Source organism: Pyxicephalus adspersus, chromosome 12, assembly GCF_032062135.1.
Source record: "Pyxicephalus adspersus chromosome 12, UCB_Pads_2.0, whole genome shotgun sequence".
Classification (NCBI taxonomy): domain Eukaryota; kingdom Metazoa; phylum Chordata; class Amphibia; order Anura; family Pyxicephalidae; genus Pyxicephalus; species Pyxicephalus adspersus.
This window is the reverse complement of record NC_092869.1, coordinates 2,503,237-2,511,532: the sequence shown is the minus strand read 5'-3', so window position 1 is coordinate 2,511,532 and position 8,296 is coordinate 2,503,237. Positions and strand designations below refer to the sequence as shown.

The 8,296-nt window shown below is 42.0% G+C and overlaps 1 protein-coding gene across 1 annotated transcript in view; it reads left to right on the top strand.

Moving 5' to 3' along the window:
* Nucleotides 1-2,688: 2,688 nt before the first annotated feature.
* The window catches only part of NR1I3 (nuclear receptor subfamily 1 group I member 3), a 15,553-nt gene continuing 9,945 nt past the window's right edge, over nt 2,689-8,296 (top strand). The window contains exon 1 of the mRNA XM_072427420.1: nt 2,689-2,882. The gene's annotated coding sequence lies outside the window, so the exon portion shown is untranslated. The remainder of the gene's footprint in view (nt 2,883-8,296) is intronic.

Below are 8,296 nucleotides of genomic sequence, written 5' to 3'. Positions count from 1 at the left end.
TATATTTAGTGTATTTCAGGTCTGCTGAATAAAGAAATGACATCAGTTTCATTGAATTGGCTCTAGTTCTTGTGATACAGGAATCGGAATAGATGATTTTACCAACAACAAATGTTAACACAGCATAATATTATCAATCTTTATTAACACCGATGTTTTACATTTTTTGTGTCAATCAGCTTTATTGAGTTTTCAAAGAGAAATAGACAAATATACATAACAAACATTAAAACATAAAACACCGAGATCTTATTAACCCGTAACGGCATTGCCTTCGCATGAGCATAAAATACACATCTTAGATACGGCATGTACTCCGATAAACATAGCAATAATCAGTCAAAACCTTCATGAATCAGAATAAAACAAATCAACACAAATATACAGAAATTAACAGAGATACTCCTAGAAGCATGGAACATAAATAACATTCTCACAATCTTAAGCCGCCTATATCGCTATATAAGTGTGTAAACATCTTTTAACAAAAAACAATAATAAAAGAAAAAAAAAACAATACAGCCCAAGGAGGGGGATTGGGAAGGGAAGGGGAAAAGAGAATGTACACCACACAAGGTTGGAGAAAGTATGGAAAAACCCTTAGTACAAAGATAGTGCCCTAACAAATATACGAGAACATTAAGATAAGTACATTTGGAGTCGGGGAGATTCTTTAAACCAATCCCACGTGGACCAAGCTATTTTAAATTGTTCCATTCTATCATCATCTTCCGCCACTAACATTTCCATATGGCGGATTTTTTCAAGTTCGGATACCCAATCAGCTAAAGAAGGAGCAACAGGCTGCCTCCACAATCTCGGGATAAGAACTCTAGCTGCGGTAAGAAAGTGCCGTAGGGCACCTCTTTTAATACTTTAAGCGAGCCCGGGATCATAGATAAAAGAGCCATATTAGGGGGGTTGGGTACGGTAGAGCCGGAGCAGTCATTGAATATCTGAATAATCGCATCCCAGAAACGATATATCTTTGAGCATTCCCACCAAATATGAAGCATTGTCCCCCAATGCGACCGGCATCGCCAACAGCGATCCAAGTGTGGGAGAGATTCTATGCAGATCCACAGGACAATAATACCATCTAGACACCAATGTTTTATATTTTATATTATAAATGTAGCAGTATTTTCATGAAACTTTATTTGCCTTCCTTTTATTCATACATTTTCTTTTTGTTACAGAAATATGAGTTCTTCAAGAAGAAGTTGTTTCAATGACCATAATGTATTTTGCTACATTTGTGGTGAATATGGAGTTTGGAGTGTATTCCAGGAGTTAGCAGTGGCAGTGAATATGAAGTGAATATGTTTCATCAAACAAGCAGTTCTCCCAAGAAGAGCTCAATGATTTATTATGAGTCCTAAGTCAGTCACAACAAGCATCTGAACTTTTATCATCCAGGCAAAAAGAAAAGAACTTTCTTAGACCGGAAGTTAAAATAACGGTTTATAGGACAAGAGAGGTGACACTCCGACCATATTTCAGTGAAGATGGAGGCTTTGTGTTGTAACATCCCTGGACTACTAGCCCATATGGGAGGACCAGAATACCGAGCAGAAGACTGGCCGCTTTACATAGACAGTTCCACTCGAAGTTTGAAATCTGTCTTACTGCATAATGACAACTGCTATACATCAATTCCAATTGGTCACTCAACAAAACTTAAAGAAGAATATAAAAATATCAAAATGGTCTTACAAAAGCTTTGCTACATGAACTCCAATGGTCCATATGTATTGATATAAAAACGGTGAACTTCTTACTTGGACAGCAAAGTGAATACACAAAGCCCCCGTGTTTTATCTGCTTGTGGGATAGAAGAGCAAAGCCGGATCACTGGAAAAAGTGACATGGCCTCCAAGGGAAAACATGAAAAAGGTGCAGCGACATCATTACCATCAATGGCTGACAATAAATCATTCTCCCCCCACTACACATAAATTGGGATTAATGAAGCAATTTGTTAGCTCTGAACAAGGAACGGTGATTGCTGCAAATACATTTGTAGATTCTTTCCTGGATTGAGTACTGAAATATAAAAGCAGGAATCATTGATGGACCCCATCTGTCTCCTAAACCCTCACTACTTCCCACCATTCCATATCCTCCTCCTATTGTGTGATACTTCCCCCACCTCCTAGATTGTAAGCTCTTCGGGGCAGGGTCCCCTCCTGTCTCACTGTCTGTATCTGTCTGTCATTTGCATCCCCTATTTAATGTACAGCGCTGCGTAATATGTTGGCGCTATATATATCCTGTTTATTATTATTAATAATAATAATAATAACAACAATAATATTAATAAAAATAATAATAATAATAATAATTTCTATAGAAAGGATCACATTTTTATTTTATTTATTGCAGCAATTGAAATGCACTGTAATACTTCAGTGTGAATGGGCCCTACAGGACAAACTGGCTGTTTTACTGGGGCTACATCATCAGGTGGAAGCATCCTTTAAGGGGGGGAAATTCCTTAAAGTGACCAAGCCTGCACAAGACATCTCTTTTTTTCCCCAAGACTACATTTCCCACAATTCTCTGTGCCGGCCAGGTTGTGTTTGCTTAGCGGTGGTGACCTCGCAGGTGAACAGCTGGGGGTGGGCGGGGCACAGGATTACATAAGAAAACAGGTACAGCGTGTTCTGTACCCAACCAGCGAGTTTGGCTTCATTCCAGGGAACTCTGGGTAATCTTTCTCCCAGACTTGTGCACTCCACAGACGTATCGCCATACAGGTGTTCGGTAGGGAAGATTTGGGAATGGTAGCGAGCCGGAAAAGCTCCTCGTAAAATACGCTGGATCTGATTGTTAACCGAAAGTGCGGAGCAAAGGTGGAAATCATTGGTGGCGACCTAAAGGTAAGTCACCGACCCTTCATATTGTATCTCTGGGTGACCAGTTCATGGGAAATGGGGGTACTGAGGGGTATTACTCCTCCTCCTTATTAATATTATCTTATATAGCGCCAACATATTCCACAGCGTTGTACAGAGCCCATAGTCATGGCACTAACTGTCCCTCAGAGGAGCTCACAATCTAATGTCTCACTATCAGTAGCAAGGTCTAAGGAAAATCTTTTGGGAGAAGCCAATGGACCTACCTGCATGTTTTTGGGATGTGGGAAGAAGCCGGAATGTTCGAAGCAATCACATACAAACTCCATGCAGATAGTGTCCTGGCCAAGATTTGAACCTGGGACCCCATTGCTAGAGAGTGCTAACCACCGAGTGCTAACCACTGAGCTACCATTGGCACTTGGATCAATAATTGAATCTGTAGCAGTAAATGGTGATGATTTTGGAAGGGGAATTATCATATGAATCCATTGGTGCATTGCAGTCCCATAGACTTCTATGAGGATATCCTGAGCCCAGAGACCGTCCCATAGAAGTCTATGGAGGAGACAACTGGGCATGATAAATAAACGCCGACCGCCTGCCCGCACCATTTATCCGATGCTTATGGGCGTTAGAAACACCAAGCCAGTGACAACAAATTGCCGTAGATGCCGAGTGCGATTAGATGTTCATTCTTCTTTCTTTCTGGAAATCCGGCTACACACACAGTCTTTATTCCAGGGTGACAACGCTTTTATTCAATAGGCACATTACAGGAAGCGTTGTCACTGGGACAGGAAGTGTGTTACTGGCAGGATCAGAGCAAAACAAAAAGCCTAAAAAAGAAAATGAATGCAGCCGCCGTATCTAAGGATGAGAAGCCGCAATATTTTTATTCTCGGATTCATTCGCTTGAACTCATTTAATGTGCGTGGTGTACAAAGCCTCCATTGCACACAAAAAAAACATTTTGTTTTCTAAAGCGAAATCCCACCAGGGCTGAGAACCACAAATTCCTCCAACTTTATCCAACCCCGCCCTCATTCTCTTTTTTTAGCAGTCGCCTCCATTTTTGCTCCGGATGTTTTATTTTTGTTCCAGCAGAATGTCAAAAAAAATTGTTCACAAGCTCATTTAACCTCCGCTGAGCAGCAGAACCCAGTGGAGAGAAGATTGGTTTTATGATTCACCCGAGGCTGGAAATCTGCTCTTTATTAGAAGCTCGTTACATGGAGCGCTGAAGACGGCCAATCAGATTGCTGCCTGGAAAATAAGCCTGGCTCTGGTTGGCTGATCAGAGTGATTAGATTATTCTGTAAAGGGGGAGGGGGTTCATCTCTACACACAACACATGTACAGATATCTCTATTTATTGTACAGCGCTACGTAATATGTTGGCGCTATATAATAATAATGTGCTATGTATGGAGTCTGGCACATTGGTACAACAACCATACCATAATGGGTGATACGTGCAGTGCTGCATTCATTCATTCTACATGGCAGCCTGATCCACCTTGCAGGCTGAACTACAAAACTAAAATGTATGGTAACCCTACACCATGCCATGACTCCCTGCACCTATTATATGTAGGACGAGAGAGAGAGGGAGAAGTGGGGAGAGAGAGAGCGGGAGAGAGGGGAGAGAGAGAGGGAGAGAGAAGAGAGAGAAAGAGAGGAAGAGAAGTTTCAGCAAGTTCTATAGATTGCTTTAAGGAAAAGCTGGATGATTTCTAGAAGCGCAGAATATAACTGGGGATTAAAGTAAAGATAACAGAGACTGCTGATCCAGGGAACATCCAATCATGGAATCAGGAAGGAATATTTTCCCCATTGAAGTGAATTGATCTATACTTTATAATGTTTTTTTACCTTCCCCTGGATCCCCCACACATAAAGACTTCTATATAGAAAGAGAAGTTTACAGTTATATGCAAGGATATTTTTTTTTATATTAATTTTTATATTATTGTATCGATATTCGTCAGACTTCCATTTTCCGTATCAATGCTGATTAGCGGAGTTCTTCTGTCTATAGTGCAACCAGCAGCATTTTTAGTCAGGTGATCTGAACCTCCACCTATCAGATATGTGCAAAGTTCACATTCCGTGCAGTAAAACATCAATGACAGTGAGAGGGGGAGGGGGAGATGTGTCAACCGGACAGGACCTGTCACCAGCTGTGTGCCCAGGTACAGCGCTATGGTATATGTCAGAGCTATATAAATGTATAATATTAGTGTATGACTGTAGGGAGACATTAGAGTGTCAGCTCCTCTGTACAGAGACTGATGGGACTGGCTCAGTGTTCTCTGTACAGCACTATGATATATGTCAGAGCTATATAAATGTATAATACTGTACAGAGACTGATGGGACTGGCTCAGTGTTCTCTGTACAGCACTGCGGTATATGTCAGAGCTATATAAATGTATAATATTAGTGTGTGACTGTGGGGGGACATTAGAGTGTCAGCTCCTCTCTACAGAGACTAATATGATCAGTAAACAGCGCTATGGTAAAGTTTTTGCACAGGCATGGGCAAACTATGGCCCGTGGGCCATGTACGGCCCATTAGGCTTGTTAATCCGGCCCGTTTGATGGTCTGCGGCTCTGGCCAGTGTCCCCCTGAGCGTGGTTAGAAGAAGGTCCCCGCTGGGGGGCAGCACCGGGCCAGAGCCGCGGGCCACCAAACGGGCCGGATTAACAACTTGCACACTCGCAGGCTGGGGGCGTGAGCGGGGTTATGCCATCATGAGGTCTCGTTCAGTGACAACCATTGTGGCCCCTTTGTGAGTGAAAAAGTTTGCCCCCCCCCTGGTTGAGCGCTATATACATGTCTAATAGTAATGTTGATCTGTGGCAGTCCGTGTCTCGCTCGGTTGTGGAAAATTCCGTGTCAGACCAGTTTTGACAATTCATTAGTACATCGTTCACCCTCGGGCAGCAGGTCATAGGTAGGATTCACATTCAGCGCCTCGGGGGAATGTTCACACGGTTATTGTGTGATGGGTCGCATTAGTGACAGGTAAACAAAGTTTTTGCCGCATGGTGCCGGGGCCACACCCCCTTCCCCGTCTCACCTGTGCAACCCTGAATGCAGGAAATCCTGTTTTACACTTTTGCAGTGCTGCGGGTTTGTCAACACAGATTGCGTGGGCCGATGAGGGTCAGCGCGGGGGTGAATAACAACACAACGCCCCACTGTACTGACACGCTTCACGCCATGTTGGTCAATGGTGACAACCAAAAAAGTGAAAGAATTCTTATGGCAAGATGGTGCTGGCGATGTCAATCATAGGTGGAATCTAGCAGCTGCCAGTCCCTGCAATAAACCCAAAAATAAGAGTTTATAAATACACTGAGCGGGTTCTTTTCCAAGCATTGTGAGCGGAACCAATATAAATCTTCTCTAAAAGATGCTAACTCATCCTCATGACGGGCGCCTTGGTGAACGCACCGATTTTCCGCACTGAATATGAAGCGTCCTGCCTTCGGGGAAGGTGGAGGGGGGATTCTGAATCCATGATGACCCAGAAAACTCCGGCGTAGCCGGTCCCCCCGGGGAATTGGTGCGGCGTATTTAAAATTGCATTAGATGTGAAAGTAACATTCTGGAGGGCTGCCTGCTGCCCGCTACCGATTATGTGCACTATTACCGCCACTCATCGCATGCCGCGCTTCGCCATGCATTTTTTATAAGTAAAGATAAAGGGGAATTCCTTGAAAAATAAATTTATATGGATTTTCCAAAAAATGTTCTTATTTTGGGCATCTGCCGCTGTGCAATCCGCTGTCTCTCTGCTGTATGATAGATTAACCCTATGAGTGGCACTCTACCGTTCTTCTCATAGCCCCACCCCTTTTACAGGCCCAGCCCCCAAATCTGTCCCTAGAGGTGTCATTAACCCCGCTAGAAAATGTAATAAACCCTTCCCCATCATCCTTATGGAGTAATACCCATGTGTAGAATGCAGAATTGCACGTTCCAGCCGTTCACTGTCTCTTTTTGTATGATTTGCTGTTTGGTTAGAGTTGCCCTTTATTAAGATTAAGCGTGTCTCAGATACTTCACGCAATTCTTCACAGCTAGGGCTAAAGGTCATGTAAACTATGACGGGAGTAAAATATTACTCGGTTATGTCACCTATGAACCTAAAGACCTTTTTACAGTCCCTGGTCTGCAGGAAATGCATTATTAGGGCGTTTTATTGAATGCCCATGTGTTGCCAAAGTATAACATTTCTAATCATAACAAGTACTGGGTGGAAAAGATTGCCCATGTGTTGCCCATGTGTCTTCAATATTGCCCATCCTTTCCAGTGTATTGTAATGCCTACTAGTTTCCCATTGTAGCACCTGTTAGTTGCCCACCTATTGCCCACATTTATCATTTCGTTCCTCTATGTTGTCACAATTGCCATTTGCTGATCATGTGGGGTAATGAATGCCAGTTCTTGCTATCTTATTGAAATGCTTATTGCCCTTGGATTGTCACAATTACCCATTTATTGCTTGTGCATATTGCCAATGTATTGTAAAAAAAGCTCATTTGTTTCCCATGTACTCTAGTATTGCCCTCCTACTGTCACCATTGCCCATGTGTTTCTCTGTGTTATCACGATTGCTTATTTCTTGCCTATGTATTATCCTTTTTACCTGATTACCACAAATGCCCATTTGTTGCCCATGTATTATCCAGGTTGCCCATTTCTTTCTTGCATATTGGATTGTCTGTTTCCTGTGCCCATTATAATTGCCCATTTGTGGCCCATGCATTATCACAATTGCTCATTTCTTCCCCATGTATTATCTTGAGTGCCTATTTGTTGCCCATGTGTTGCCTGTGTATTATCATGATTTCCCATGTATTATTACAATTGCCCATTCGTGGATAATGTATTATCATGATTATTATGATTATAATATGATTATTATGATTATAATGTATTATCACGACTGTACATGTATTATTGCTCATTTCCTACCTATGTAATATCATGATTGCCCATGTGTTGCCTATGCATTATCATGATTGCCTATGTGTTGCCTATGCATTATAATGACTGCCCATGTATTATCACAATTGTTCATTTCTTGCCTATATATTATCTTGATTGCCCATGTGTTGCCTATGCATTATCATGATTGCCCATATACCATCACAATTGCTCGTTTCTTCCCCATGTATTATCTTGATTGCCTATTTGTTGCCCATGTGTTGCCTATAAATTATCATGATTTTTGGTGTAATTTTACAACTGCCCATTCGTGGCTAATGTATTATCATGATTGCCAATGTATTGTCATGACTGTACATGTATTATTGCTCATTTCCTACCTATGTATTATCACAATTGCTCATTTCCTACCTATGTATTATCATGATTGCCCATGTATTATCACAATTGCTCATTTCTTGCCTATGTAATATA